This window comes from Lactuca virosa, chromosome 6, assembly GCF_052849685.1.
Source record: "Lactuca virosa cultivar CGN04683 chromosome 6, Lactuca_virosa_CGN04683_v6, whole genome shotgun sequence".
Classification (NCBI taxonomy): Eukaryota; Viridiplantae; Streptophyta; class Magnoliopsida; order Asterales; family Asteraceae; genus Lactuca; species Lactuca virosa.
The window spans coordinates 119,310,401-119,327,033 of NC_136431.1; the positions used below are offsets into that span (position 1 = coordinate 119,310,401).

The window sequence follows — 16,633 nt, forward strand, 5'->3', positions numbered from 1 at the left end:
AAGTATAACCATATTTACTGAATTTTAGTAAATAATGACGAATAGTCTTAACGATTATTTGTGGTGGGCTTGATCAGTGCACAAGAATGTGTACTCGATCCTTTACTTGACTCACACATCCATGTGAACAAGTAGTTAGTCTTAATTTTTCCAATGCTTGAAAGTTCTTATTCATCATGCTATACAACTTGCATGATTCCAAGTTTCTATCCAACTGAAACTTAGGTGATGAGAATCTTTCCTTATTTGGTAAATTTAGACACTACCACAAATGAAAGAATCAAATTCATATTTCCACTCTTGCTCTTAATGGAATCTTATAAGCAACAAAAGTTTTTCAGAAATGCCATTGTAAGGATATTTTAAAATAAATAAAATCAAAAAAAAATTATTTTATTTTAAAACTTTGCGGAAAAACTATCCTTACAATGCAAAAGCACATGAAAACTTTTTTGTTATTTATTCCTAAGCAATATATTATAACTCTTAAGAAGTAGCTCAAGAATCCGATCTTCAAACTATGCGATAGAAATCCATCTATGCCATCAGATTCAGCATATTCTTTCTTTAAGTTTCTTCACTTTTTCTTTGATTCTTAAAACATCACCATGTGACCCAGTCACATCATGTATCAAGAATCTCATAATAGAAACTTAGCAGAGTTAGATAGTGGACTTTACCTGAAGTAGAGTCAAACTTATTGACTTTAACATCCTTAGGTAAATTTGGCAGCTTCACAACTAATGCCCCTTTCTTTGGCAATGGACCCTTGATAATGGGACTATCTCCGACTTAGCCTTTCTCTTTACCATTTGGTCAACCGAGTTGACTATGGCCGATCCCTTTCCATTGGGAAGAGAGAGCTTTACTGGATATCCAATGTCATCATTGTCAATGTCCATAAAGTTTTAGGAAGTTGATCTTAGCAAATAGATAAGATCATTAAGGGTCTTGTCATAGTCTGTTTCATAGGAGTCCCAAAGGAACTCACTATGTGACTTAGAAAATAGTTGAGTCACCAACTTTCTCAAGACTTTGACACCCAACTCTCCCGGCTTGTCAATATCTGACTACATCTCCAAGATGTGATCACATATAGACCTTTTCTTGCCAATAGGGCTTGAGTGACCTTAAACTTTTCAGGAACTTGTGGGTTAGGGAGAATAACTGGAGGAAGTGAAAGAAGTATGATTTCCATGGGACATCATCTTCATTTAGGAAAGCTTTGTTTCAAGAGATTTGGGAAGATCATCTTTTTGGGAGATATTCAAGAGAGTTGATTTAAAGTCCTTAATATAACACCCAATATGAAATATTAAGGCTAGGACCCAACACAATACTTTTATAACTTGGAAGAGGGATGTCGTAATCCAAGCTATAAAATATTTGAAGGTAGGTGAATGACGATTCACCAATTTCCACCAAGATAAACGAAATGTATTATTAGGTTTTAATTGGTTTTGAAATTCCTAGATTCTTTTGAGATTCATTGAACTGTTCAATGGCATGTTTCAATCTCGAGTGTGCCCTTCAGGTATTGTGACTGGGATGCCGAGGATCACAAAACAAGGTGTGAAGTAACCATGCAAATTACTTGGTACTCTTAAATATTTATCACCCAACCGATGTGTCGGTAAACCACACACGCTCCACCGGCCTATGATAAATTTTAAGAAACCCTTTGCCTACCTTGTTAAATCAAGCTAGTGTGCCGGTAAACCACACACGCTCCACCAACCGACTTAAGCAAAGTGCAATGTGTAATTTCATGGGTTAGCACCTTATTCACATTTTCCTAAGTAACTAAGATTGGGAATTTATAAGTGTTTAGTTACTTAGTATTTATCATTAATACTTTTAATGAAGGGAGAATTATAGTCCTTTCCTACCCGTTCGGCTAACGACCCTCCACCAGTCAAGGAAGCGGTGGGTGAGAGTGGACACCCATTAAACTGCCATTTTATAGGCAGTAACCTTATACCCCCCTTATAGACCGGCTTTGTGAATGAGGCCTACTAACGGTAAGACTGACTTTACTCTTATACATATATATAAATATTATTAACTTATAATATTATAAAGTATAAGGGTTGAATTTTAACTTTTAAAATTCTAAGGGCTTAACTTGGAATTAAAGTATTCATAAGTGAAAACTTTCCTAATTCCAAAACTTGAGGGCAAGTTTTGAAACTATTCAAAACTAATTAATTCCATAACTTATGTGTTTAAATTAGTTTTAATTAAAAAACACTTCAAGTTCCATAACTTGAGGACAAGTTATGGAAGACTTTAAACTAATAAAAGAATGTAACTTTTCTTTATTTTGTAACTTATGGAATTAATTAAGGTTACACATTTTATTACTTAATGAAGTGACTCTTGAACCTCCATAACTTGAGGACAAGACTCTTCATTTTTGTAACCATTGCCAACTTTTATGAGTTTTATGAAACTTAAATGTGACTTTTCATATAACTTGAGGACAAGTTACAAAAACACATTTTAGAATCAAATCTTAGATTAAAATGGATTGAAAACACATAATCAATTAACTTTTCTATTAATCTAAGCAACTCATAAGAACATTTTCATGTAATTAGCCTAATCACTAAACTACAACAAAACATGAATCTATTGACAATTATCTTTGAAATTGGATTAGTATGAACATTACCACATCAAAAACAAGTTTATAAGTTCAAAAACATCTTAGGGTAATGTTTCTAGTCCATTTCTAGCCAAAAAACTCGAAAATATGCTGTCTGGGGCTCCTACTCGTCGAGTGTATCAACCTACTCGCCGAGTAGGATGATTTTCTTCATGGACTCGGCGAGTTCATCAGTGGACTCGGCGAGTCCAGTGCCCAGAGTGCCCGAAATTCGACTTTTTCAGCATTTTTCAGCAACTTGCATCAAGTATAATTGAAAACAAGCCTAGGCTTTGATACCACTGTTGGGTTTTGAGCATTCTAACACTCCTAAGTGTACATGCAACCCTAAATACCTTGGATCTATGTTTTCTCTATTATACATGCAAATATGATTATCCAAGGTATTATCCTAACTAGCATACCAAAACATTGATACTAGGATAATAAAATGGATAGAATACATACCTTGTTGTTGTTGCTTGACTCCATGAAGCTTGAGAGCCTAGTGCCCCAAGTGTGACACCTCAAATGGTTCACACAACATCATGAACTCTTGGAATAACCATGAGAAGAAGACATACATGTTCAAATCGGCTAGCCCTCAAAATATGTATCACTAGTGCCAATTTCTTGAACTAAAGGGGTTCTTATATAGTGTGGCTATTAGGGTTACACCATGTAACTCATGACTTTACCCATTCCTTATGCTCCATGGGTTTTAACCTCCATGGAGTATCCATGGATCACCACATGGGTTAAACCCAACATAAAGGAATCTTGGATCATAAGCCCACATATATTAGAATGAATGATTTACACAATCAATCCCCATATATTTAATTAGTCTCTTTTTGATCACTAAATTAAGTCCAAATTAATTCTTGATCAATACTAATTAAATAACATGATTTCATATTAATATATTAGAACTTATAATATATTAATATGTCACAAAATGTCTTTTCCTCATAAACGGTCTATCCAAATGTTCTGATGCCATGCAACCCAAATGGACCATGCCGATTCGGGTCAAGTACATACCAATTATAGTTATGGACTTAGACACTATTCCAACAGTTTGAAGAAGAGGAGTCCAGCGGTTCTCAACATTCGACTTCCAAGCCTGAAGAGAAGAAGAAAAAGAAGAAGAATGTTGTCACCCGGAAGGAGTTCATGAGCCTTCAAGCCAAAATCGATCAGATCTTGGCTGCGGTCCAGCCTACTCAACCGCAACCTGAAGACACTCCAGGACCGCAGTCACTGATTGAAAGAATAGAGCGTCTGGAATCAAGGGAACGCATGGCTGCTGAACGAATCTCTCTCAAAGTAGAGATGGGGATCCGGTCCCTTGACAATAACCGCAAGGCTGACCACAAGGACTTCATGGCTGCAGCGGAACGCCTCATTACTGAGGTGACCGCAATCAAAACGGATCTTCAAGCGGCCATCGCGGATCAAGCTTCTCAGTCTCATAAATTGATAGATGAGACTCATACTGGTTATGAGTCCACTGTCTCTGTTCTTCAAGCAACCATCAACAGACTGCAGAAATCCATTTCCTCCAACTTCCATGGCCCTGAGATCCTCCAGCTCACCAAAGAAATCCACAAGTTGCTCTTCAGCTCCTCCACTCCAAACAACCAACATTTGGCAGAAGCTCTCAAAGCTCAGTTACAAGAAGTCTTCAACAAGGTGGATGGACTTAAGCAATGGCTTGAGGAAGCACCGGGGTTGCATCCCTCAAGAGGGGGAAGTGATGAAGAACAAGAAGTCCATCACTCTGATACTTCTATTCATCAGAGTCCCCCCATCATCACTGAAAAAATTCCCACACCACCGCAACCATCTCAACATACTCCATCTCCTCACACTTCACCTCCAAAAGATACTCCCAAAAAGCCAGAGACTCCTCCGCACTTCAAGAACTTGGCTGAAAACATGTCTTCTCCAAGCACCACAGACTCCCCTGCCACCGCTCAAAGGAAGCATGATTGGAAAGCAGCCAAGCTGGCAGAGTTAATTTGGAGAGAATGCGGGTTTGACACCATGATGGATGAGTCCTTGATCATTGGATCAATCCGCACCGCAAGCTCCTAGACGAAGATTACAGACCGCACCTCACTTATGCTGAACCCCCTGCTGATGGATACTGGGATATACCAATTTCTCCAAATGCCAAGTACTTCACTGTATTTGAGCAGTTTGACCAAAGCCTTCCAGATCACAAGAGACTGCCAATGGAGTTTGAGAGACTTAGTCTTTTTCATGCTAAACATGCCTCCTCCATTGAAAACATATGGTCTAACGGCAGACCATCCGCAGTCAAGAACTACAAAGTCAGGAAATTTATGAAGGCTGACTACATCCAGTATACCCTCACCAGAAGGGAGCATGACTACATCCGCATCCAGGCAGACTTTCCTTGTATGAATCTGGAAGAAATCTTCCTTATTGCCAGGGTGTTCCAAAACAAGTCAGAAAAGCACCCTAAAATGCAGATAGCGCTTGAAAAAGCCAACTCTTTTCTCAGGGATACGGTCTGTGACTTTGCCAAGATAGATGCGGATATCTACCCCACCATCCTCAAGAAGTTTGATCTCCCATCTTTTGAACCTGTGCCAATGCCTACCGAAGGCTTCCAAGAAAGATCTCTAGGCGCAACAAACTACCCTGAACTTGGAGTCATATTCAAAAGGAAGACTGACAACGTCAAATATTTCATTCCTATGACTGCCATGCACCGCCTGACCAAGAAACAACTTGACATCTGCCGGACTGCAATTGAAAGATCTAAGCATACTACCGCAGAAGTCAAGTTCGAGATCACAAGAAGAATCACATGGTTGGAAAACGTCAGGAAGTTCTGGTGGATTTTGATCAAGTTCCTCAAACTTGATAGCTGAACCGGAGTTAAAGAGGTCACTTAGGGGGAAATTGTTGAATCATAAAAGTGACCCTCTTGAACTCAGCTACCGCAACCATCTCTCTACCGCAACGGTTCAGCACCCGGAGTCAATCTTGTTCATCAGCAACCGCATCAGCAACCGGAGTCAGCTACCGCAGTCAACTTAGCTAGATTACGTTATTTGTCTTTTATGTAATACACTCTATTATCCAGTATGCCTTGCACGGCTGCTTATAGAGTTGTAATCTAGTGTAGTTTCTAAGTCTATAAATAGACTTACTCTCTTTGTATTAAAAAAAATAGAGATAAGAAAAGGAACCGATAACTTATGAATTCTATCTGAATACACATTCTGAAGTTATCTCTCTTATCTTTCTTCACTCATATCTTCTTACTTAAATCTTATCATAATTCTGCTGATCATAATCCCTCTTCGGAGCAAGTCTTTAAGACTTAATCACTAAGCTTGATCTTCCTTATTAACTTGGAGTGAATGCATTCCTTGTTATGAATCAGCTTAAGTGTCTTCTTGATATAACAATTGATGTCATTTCCATTCCTTTACATTTCCGCAACTAACTCTCTAACTATCTAACTATATTATTATTGAGCTTTTAGATCCTTTGAGATTAACTATTTCGCATTATACTTGTTCTAACTTTTGTTCAAGTGTGTCTCCAAGTTTTTCTCTCAACAGGGGGCGGTAGTGTTCGCCCTCAAGATCTGGCGTCACTATCTGTATGGGGTTCGGTGTACCATATACACGGACCACAAGAGCTTGAAGTATTTGATGGATCAGCCCAATCTGAATATGCGCCAGAGGAGATGGTTGGATGTGGTAAAGGATTACGATTGTGTGATCCTGTACCACCCGGGCAAAGCTAATGTTGTAGCTGATTCCCTGAGCCGTAGGGCGGAGATTGCCCCGATTCGAGACATTTGTATGCGGTTGACGGTGATGACTCCGGTGTAGGACACCATTCGGGAGGCCCAGGCAGAGGCTGTGAGACCGGAGAACCGCAAGAGAGAGCGGGTGATTGGGCAGGTATCTGAGTTCATTACCGATAGCCGAGGGCTTATGACCTTTCAGGGTCGGATTTGGGTGCCATATGCAGGCGGGACACATACCACCTTGATGGAGGAGGCGCACAGATCGAGGTTCTCGATTCATCCCGGGGCCACTAAGATGTATTTGGATCTAAAGAAAGATTATTGGTGGCACTGTATGAAGACGGATGTAGCATGGTTTGTTGAGAGGTGCTGGACCTGTCGCAGGGTTAAGGCCGAGCACCAGCGTCCGCATGGCAAGTTGCAGCCACTTGAGGTTCCCCAATGGAAGTGGGAACATATTTCTATGGATTTCATCACCAAATTGCCAAGGACCGCGAGGGGTGTCGATGCAATTTGGGTGATCGTCGACCGGCTGACAAAGAACGTGCATTTTCTTGCTATCAGTGAGAGCTCTTCTGCTGAGAGGCTGGCAGAATTGTATGTGAGAGAGGTGGTATCGCGGCATGGAGTATCGATCTTGATCGTGTCGGATCGAGATGTGCGTTTCACTTCCAGGTTCTGGAAGAAATTCCATGAGGAGTTGGGTACGAGGTTGCATTTCAGTACCGCATACCACCCACAGACGGACGGTTAGAGCGAGCGGACGATTCAGACACTCGAGGAAATGCTTAGGGCATGTGTGTTGGACTTCGGAGGAAATTGGGACACATACCTACCATTTGCTGAGTTTTCCTATAACAACAGCCACCATTCGAGTATTGATATGCCTCCCTTCGAGTTGTTGTATGGGAGGAGGTGTCGGACTCCCATTTGCTGGGGAAAGGTAGGACAGCGCGTGATGGGCAGCATTGAGATAGTGCTTCAGACGACCGAGCAGATACAGCAGGTTAGACAAAGGTTGTTGACAGCTCAGAGCCGCCAGAAGAGTTATACGGATAGGCGACGATCCGAGCTGGAGTTCCAGGTGGGAGACCTCGTACTCCTAAAGGTGTCTCCTTGGAAAGGAGTGATTCGACTCAGGAAGAGGGGCAAGTTGGGGCCCCGGTACATTGGGTCGTTCAGGGTGACCGCGAGGGTGGGCAGGGTAGCATACCGGTTGGAGCTACCTGCGGAGTTGAGTCAGATACATGATACCTTCCACGTGTCCCAATTGAGAAAGTGTATAGCCGACGAGTCGGCGATGGTGCCGTTGGAGGATATTCAGATGGATGCGAGCCTAAATTATGTTGAAAGGCCAATCGTGATCCGGGATCGGAAGATCAAGGTTCTGAGGAACAAGGAGGTGCCCCTGGTTCAAGTCCAGTGGCAGCATCAGAGAGGGTCCGAGCTGACTTGGGAGCCGGAGTTGAAGATGCGGGAGCATCATCCAGAGTTGTTTGCGGAGCAAGACTTCGAGGGCGAAGTCTGATTCTAGTGGGGGAGAATTGTAACATCCGGATTTCCAGGTATTATGTTTGATCATGTTTTCTTTTTGTAAAAGAGAGGGACTCGACGAGTCGACGCTTGGACTCGTCGAGTAGGATCGCGTTTGCTGACTAGCTTAATGAGCGGACTCGACGAGTCGGAAAGGGGGTACTCGACGAGTCCACGCTGTAGGTTGAAACCCTAAATCCTCGGGCCTGAGCCCTATTTAAAGGACCTTATAGCCCTCTTGTGCGGCTACCTGTCCTGAGAGAGTGCCCCTTGAGAGCGTGAGCGAGTTGAGAGAGTGATAAGGCCATATTGATCGATTTTGGTGTGATTTAGCAAAGGAGAAGTTGTTTCCAGCAAGAGGAGGTCAAGGGAGCTGTGGATCCAGGGTTTTCAAGTTCAGATCTACACTATTGAGGTATCAAATCGAACTTCCTTCCTGTTTTGGGTTAAGGTCTATGATCTAGGGTTTTCTATAACCTTTTAGGGATTGAAAAGTTGAGTTTATGGTCCCTTGCTGTGTTAGACCTCGGATCTAGACCCATAGAGGTCCAGAGAGCCTTCCCCATTCTGCTTTATGTTGGTTTATGGAGGAAAGGAGACTAGGTTGCCATTTTAGAAGCTATTTCACCAAGGAAAGCCTTGGGTGCTTTGCATGTGAGTCAAGTTTCGACTTTTACGTGGTTATTGGTCGTGGAGAAGTCATATCTATAGTTTAGAGAAGCAGATCTGACCTCAGAAGGTCATTTGAGAGTTGTTATGGGAGCAACTCGTCGAGTCCATAAGTGGACTCGACGAGTCGAGTCGGGGTTGCCCCGCGATTCGTTGCAGAGTAACCCGGCGAGTAGAGAAGGGACTCGACGTGCCAAGTGAGGCTTAGAAGGATTCAGGGGACCCGCGTGGACTCGCCGAGTCGCCCATGTGCACTCGACGAGTCGGGTCAAAGTCTGACCGTTGACTTTCGTTGACTTTTAGGGTTTTGGTCAACATTTGGACTTTTGGGTCAAGGAGAGGTAAAATGATCTTTTACCCTTCTGAGGGATTGTAGAAGGGAATTTAATCTAGCCTTTGAGAGCCATTATTTATTTGAGGATATTGTGTATGTGATTAGGCGGGGGCTAGATCAATATATTCGTGTGAGAGATCATCCGAGATATCCGAGGTGAGTCTTCTCACTATATATTACCTAGAGTGGTATCTATGTGTAGACCGGAGGGTCTTGTGTGCTATGTGTATGTATGAGATTATGTGCATTGTGATATATGTATGCTATGTGTTGTATAGATCGGACCGGAGGGTCCAACGATATAGACCGGACCGAAGGGTCCAACGATATAGACTGGACCGAAGGGTCCAACGATACAGACCGGACCGAAGGGTCCAACGAGCTACGGGACTGGAGGGTTCCGCTGAGACACATCGACCGGAGGGTCGCACTGTAGCCTCGAGTGGCGTATGTGTTGTATGTGGTATTTTGGGGAACTCACTAAGCATTTATGCTTACTGTGTTGTGTGTTATGTGTTTCAGGTACCAGTGAGGATCGTGGGAAGGCGCCGGCATGATCAGTACACACTCATAGAGATTATGTTGAGATTCTGGGAATTGTTTTGTGATGATGACATTGGATACATTATGTTTTAATATTGTTTTATGATTAAAAGTACGATTTAAAAATGAAATTTTTTTTTGTAAATTTACGTTGTTAGATTCGTCATCCTACTATCCATGTTATCCAACTTGGCCATTACTACTGCCATATCATCAAAAGCTTTGTTCACCGCTCCTTTAGTTGTGTTATTACGTAGATTATGATATTCTCTTGAATGTTTAGAGAATTCTTCAATCAATCCCTTTATTAGCTGGTGGTTTCTTCGTGAGTGGTTCTTGGGAATCAAGGAGCTGGCAGGTTGTTACATTTACCACATCATAAAAAATCGAGACCTCTTGTTGTACATTGATATCATTCTAAGGGCAATCTCTCAGTAAATCCTTGTATCTCTCCCATGCCTCATAAAGTGATTCACCTTCCTGTTGTTCAAAATGGGCAATTGTTTTCTTCAACTTCGTGACTTTTGATGGTGGGCAAAATTGTTGTATGAACTCTTCACGCATCTGTGGCCATGTTGTTATTGATCATGGAGGGAGTGACTTTAACCAATTGTTCGCGACTCCTTTGAATGTAACCGGTAGCATCCTTAGTAGGACTATCTTGCGTGGCACATTTGGAATGTTGAAATAGTTGGTGATATCATTGACATCATCAATATGCTTGTAGGCATCATCATGAACTTTACAGTAGAATGGAATGTCCTTCAGTTGGGCGATTATGTGACCTTTCAGCTCGAAGTTTTCCATTTTTGGAATTGCGGGCTGCACAAGACCTGGCCTAGTATCGTCATGTATCTGCGTCTTGTATGCCTCCACTAATATGTCTGCAATGTCTGCCATCACTATTTCTGGTTCAGGTTCACCCTTTGTTTCAGATTTAGGTGTATCGGGCTCGTGATCTGCTGTCTTCTCGTCGTGAGTTTTCTCGAAGATTTCGAATTTGTCTCTTTGGAAATTGCTACTCGATTCCCCTACCTTTTATCCTTCTTCTTCTGAAATGTGGATTTTGTATCCTCAATTGGTGGCACGATATTGAAAGTGGATCCCCTGGTCATAAATTACTGGGACAAAAACAAAACAAAAATGCGTAAAACGAATAAAAACTAACTAAACGATAAACTAACTGCACCGTGACCACGTCGCGGTTACCTTTCAGATATAAAAATGTAACTAATGCTGAAAAATAACTTTTTGCAGTTTTTACCCCCAGAAAAAGATCGAATAGCTAACAACAATTAAACTAAATAATAAAATAAGTCATTCCCCGGAAACGGCGCCAAAAACTTGATGTGCACAAATGTACCTATTAGTTTTAAATTTATAAACCTAACTAATTAAACTAACTATGCACTTATAGGCAGTGTACCTACTCAGATTATAGAATTGTTTGGTAAGTCGGGTGTCGATCATAGGGAACGGAATTCTATTTAATAAAATAACTATTAATAGCTAAACTAAATAAAACAAGTAAATTGGGGGGTTTTTACTAATTTTGCAAGATCAGAAGAACTTAAATCCAATAACAATAAATTAAACAATTAAACAAGCAAAGAAAATGAATTTTACTTCAAGATTAAAGTGTACTTTCGTTAGTTTCGAATCCCCTTTCTCCTATGGTTGATTTATACTAGAAAAATTATGTTGGCTTCCAATTTATTAACTAGTTATTATGATCAATTACATACATATATCAATTTATGAATTACCAAGCAATGGTCAAGCACAGGTGAAACACACAACTAATAATAAGATAAATTGGACTATGAATGATGAATTCTAGAATTACTAATTTGTGTTCAAGACAATAATTCAAGCACTTAACATGGATAATTAATGCTCTCTAACACTGTTAAAGCTATCAACTTTGCTTACCAGACTCTATGATTTGGTCAATCATACGATCTAAGTATTTAATGGTCATAAACAACCAGAATCAAGTTAACGCAACAATAATAATCATCTACTACACATAACTTGAAGGGAAGGAAATAAAAGCTAAAACTTTAATATGCTAGGTTTATAATTCATCAAACACAAGAAAAGCCAAATAAATTATCAGCACATAGGATTGACGTTCATCATCCTTAATAGAAGTTTAGGGTGATTAGTTCATAACTACGATAGAAACACACAAAGAATCAATGCAAATAATACTTGACATGATTAGAACTGGCAAATCGTAAGAATCAATGTTGTTTTATTCTGGATCTCTTCAACTCTTGAGATCCAAACGATTTCTTCTCTTCCAAGGGTTTTCCAGAGGGTTTTTTTTCGCAATACTTCTCCATAAATTCGGCTGGAAGTCCCCCAATCCGACCTAATGTGCGTATATATATACTTGCCTAAAATATGATGGCCATGACGTGTTAAATGGCCACCACGACATGGTCTTCATAGAAATCCCGTATTCTCCAAGTCAGCGTCAAGAATCACGAAGATTCCATTCACCATGGAGTGTTTGTGATCACCACAGCGTTTTCTTTGGGAATCAACATTTTCTCAAACCACGACAGTCGTCCGAAATTCTTTCTAGTTTTCAGAATATTTTGAATCTCGTCAATTAGAGTTACGACTCATGAGATATGGCCAAAACACTGACGAGGGTTTGAGCTGTCTAGCAACATCCTTCTTTGTCTTCTTTTTGCTTTATCTCCCGTTTTCCTGTTTCCAGATCCTCGTATGCTTCCTTTTTATCTTGAGCATATCTTCGCTACTGAAAAACATATTTCAAACATAATAAGCACCATTTGTTCTAGAATTAACACATAATGTAGCATAAAATATAAAGATAATGTATGAAATATATAAGTAAATAAGCACACATCACATGGCGTACGTAATGCAGGGGCAAACCCTAATTTTTAGGGTTTTTGCCCTATTTAAGCAACTTATAACAACCTTGGACCTTCTAATGAACAACCTCCATCTCTCTATACCCTAATATCGAAACCATAGTTGTCATTTGTGAGATTTGAGCTTGAAAGTGAGTTTTGGTGGTGTTTTTGGTGAAGTAGAATAAGAAGAACACTTGGAGGTTGCTTGGGAGTGGCTTGAGCTTGTAGATCCAGAGTCTTCTTCATCTTAGAAAGCCATTTGAGGTAAAAAGCTCTCATATTTATGGTTCTTTATGCTAGATCCAACTTAGGGTGTTATTTATGCATTTTTGGGTCTTTTAAGCCATATTTAAGGTTATGGTCTACTCCAGAAGCCATGGATGTAAGATCTTAGCAGATTTGAGGTCCCTTGTCTTTAAAAATTCATCATATATGAGTTATTTTGGTTCATGCATGTGTTGGGTTCCTTTTTATGGTTCTCCTTGAGTTTTGGGTCTTATTAAGACATGCATGAGAGTAAAGTTTCCAACTATATGTGTTAAGTCACCATTTAGGATCAGATATGAGAGTTTAGTATGATGGCTTAACCAATTAAGTGATTAATGGGTTGTATTGGTTGTTTGTGGAGTACGTGATGCGTACTCACCTCGTACAATGCATGTACTGTCCCTGGAAGGAGTACACTAAGCGTAAGTCTGAGTACGCCGAGCATACTCAGCTATTTGACTTTTGGGTTGACTTTCACGGGTTTGGGCCACATTTTGGGCTTTTAGGATTTTGGCCTTGTTGGGCCATTGGAATTCTGAATTTTAGCTATGGATAGACTATGGGATTTCTTAGGATTTGGTTCATGATGATTTTGGGCCCAATTAGGAAGATGGGCCATATTGGGCATTAGGATGCCATTTAGGAATTTGGACCGTTTGAACAAATGGGTTGGGACTTAGTTTTGGGCCATGTAAGAAAAGGGTAAAATGGTCTTTTACCCTGGATGTTGGACAAGTAATTTAGATTCTTTGTTATAGGTCGAGATCCAGTTATTAATTGGATATTATTTGATAAATTTAGCGTGGGATTTTCCGGATCAGCAGACCTAGATTTTATCTGAGATTCAGTAGCTTGAGGTGAGTTTCCTCACTGTGTTTAGCGGGTCGAAGGCACCAATGTCGGACCATGGTTTATTATGTTTAGGATGCTAGTTGTATGCGTGACTCTGCATGTATGTTTTCTGATATGTTTACCGGGCGGGGCCCGATGCCGGTCGGGGCCTGATGATTATCTTGTCTGTTATTTATCTTTACGATTTTGCATGTGTTTATGTATTTGTATGTATACCGGGCGAGGCCTGATGACTAACAGATCTGTTCTGAGCGGGGCCCATTATATGTTTGATATGTATGGTATATGGTATTTTTGGGAACTCACTAAGCTTTGTGCTTACGTTTTTCAGTTTACGTTTCAGGTACTTCTGGTTCAAAGGGGAAGATCTCGGGATGATTGCAGTGCACACACCACGTTGTTCTGCATTTTATACGACTCTGGTTATACTTGGATGTTATTTGAGATACTTTGATTTCACTATGGTTTTTATGATATTGTTTTGGATAATGGTTTTATTAATTTAAAAATCGAAATTTTTAGGCTTAATTTTTGAGACGTTACAACAAGTCTAATGATTTACTATATAAAGACCATATATCTTCCTCCTTCCCAAGAAAAGAATGAAATCTAATCTTGATATTTTTAAAAGCCTCATCATCTTGAAAATTATCTTGTAATTTGAATTGCGGAAACGTAAACATCGAAGGATTGAATGGGAAGTCTAACTACTCCAACAATGAATTTTCAATAGCATAACCCCTTTTGGTAACTTCTCAAAAGCATCAGTTTCACCAAAAGCTACACTTATGATTGTTTCATAGTTCCAAGTTTTGTTGATATATCCCTTATTCAAACCATGAGGATCATTTGCTCTCTATCTCAAAAAGCTATTTAACTGCCTCAACTTCTCGTGCTCCCTATCTTGTATCTTCTTCTTTTCTGCTTCAAACAACTCCTTCTCTTTGCCTTTACCAGTTACAACTTTTGGTTTCATTGTCAAATAACCACCTTTGTTAAAAACAATATACTTATTTGACAATAACTTGCTTAAATCAACATTCAATGGTAGAATCGTAACATTAGTTGGCATTGTTTGAATTGGTATTGTTGGTATTGATTGAGAAATTATTTTTCCAACAACTTTTCCTTTATCTTCCCTAATTTCCATTTTTGAAGAAGCTTATCTTTCTCCCCCCTTGTGACACATGTGTAGCATGTGGAGCATTAGTGGGAAGCCTCACCAGCAAATCTAAAATAGGAGCAAGTTGAGTTTAAACGAATCTTCAATGGAAGATAAGCTTTTAGAAAGTTGCACTTCAGACATAGAAGTAGAAGAAGCCTTTGTTCCAGGAGAAAGTTGTTCTTCAAAACTCTTAAGAAAAGTTTCAAATCCTTTGAAAACAACAGAGTAAAAAACACCCTTCTTGCTCAACTCAGCATTGTATTAAACATTAAAAGCTCGAATATCCTCCAATAATGTTTTAACACTTGAAAAAAAGTGTCAACATGTTGTTACATTTTAGAAAATAAGTCTCAAATCTTCTTGACTTTAGTGGAGATCAAATCATAAACACTATTAACCTATAAACCACGATAGTCCTTGAAATTCGATAATTCGGTATCAAGGAGAGTATGATGTTCTTTTGATAGATTATTTTCTTCTTCAACCTCGAACTTGAAGGACTTCAAGTTATGCCCAAGTCGTCCATGTATATCAGACACAACTTTCTTCAACAAACCCTTGACCTTAGATTCATGAGTAAAAAACATCGAATCCACATCATTTCTGTAACGCCCCGTTCCTGGTACGTATTGATTCATTAAATGTCTTTTTATGAAGAGCTACTCAACGAGTAGTAGCCCTAACTCGTCGAGTAGATGTCAGGATTAGACGCGGGTGTAAGTGACTTACTCGCCGAGTCCGAGTCTTGACTCGACGAGTAGGCCAGTCTAGATGAAACCCTAATTCTTGGGGTTTGTTCCCTATTTAAATGTCCTTATAGCCCCCATCCCAGCCTCCAGCACCTCTAGAGCGTACCCCCCTCGAAACCCTAGCCCTCCAATGGTGAGTTTGACTGTTTCCTTCTTCATTTTGAGTGATCGGGTGTATTCTTGAAAGTGTAGAACAGAAGGAAAGAGAGAAGGTGCAAAGGAGAAGAAGGAGATTCAGAAGCTAGCTTGCATTTGCTACTTCATCTGGTAATAAAGCCTCTACCTTGTTCATTTTCCTAGTAGATCTTCATTTATGCTTGTTTTGCCACTTTTGGGACTTTTCTGTTGGGTTATGAGCATTCTAACACTCCTAAGTGTACATGCAACCCTAAATACCTTGGATCTATGTTTTCTCTATTATACATACAATTATGAACATCCAAGGTATTATCCTAATCTAGCATACAAAATAATAAATATAACAAGATAGAATACATACCTCTTTGATGTAGAATGTCTTCATGAAGCTTGAGTGCCTAGTGCCCCAAGTGTGACACCTCAAATGGTTCACACAACACCAAATACACTTGGAATAACTTGAGAGAAACTTGAACACTCCTTGAAATCGTCTAGCCCTCACACTCACACATTAGTACACGATTTCTTGAGCCATGGGATTATTTTATATGGTGGCTATTAGGGTTACACCATGTAACTCATAACTTTACCCATTCCTTATGCTCCATGGATTTTAACCTCCATGGAGTATCCATGGGTCACCCCATGGACTTAGTCCAACATAAGGAATCTTGGATCACAAGCCCACATATATAAGAATGAATGATTTACACAATCAACCCATATATTTAATTAGTCTCCTTTTGATCACTTAATTAATTCCAAATTAATTCTTGATCAATACTAATTAAATAACCTTATTAATATATTAGAACTTATAATATATTAACCAACCTTAAGTGCTATTTCTCTCATTATAGTCTATCCAAATGCATGATGCCATGCAACCCAAATGGACCATGTCGGGTCGGGTCAAGTCTTACCAATTATAGTTATGGACTTAGACATTAATCCAACAGTCTCCCACTTGGATAAGTCTAAAACTATTATTGCGTATGACTTCAGGAACCGATCAGCAATCGTAGCTCTCAAAAGCTTCTGTC

The 16,633-nt window shown here is 39.8% G+C and overlaps 1 non-coding gene across 1 annotated transcript; it reads left to right on the forward strand.

The window, feature by feature from the left end:
• Positions 1-9,934: 9,934 nt before the first annotated feature.
• On the forward strand, positions 9,935-10,041 carry LOC145123115 (small nucleolar RNA R71). The gene has a single exon (XR_013714993.1). It is a non-coding gene; the product is annotated as a small nucleolar RNA R71 (small nucleolar RNA).
• Positions 10,042-16,633: the final 6,592 nt, after the last annotated feature.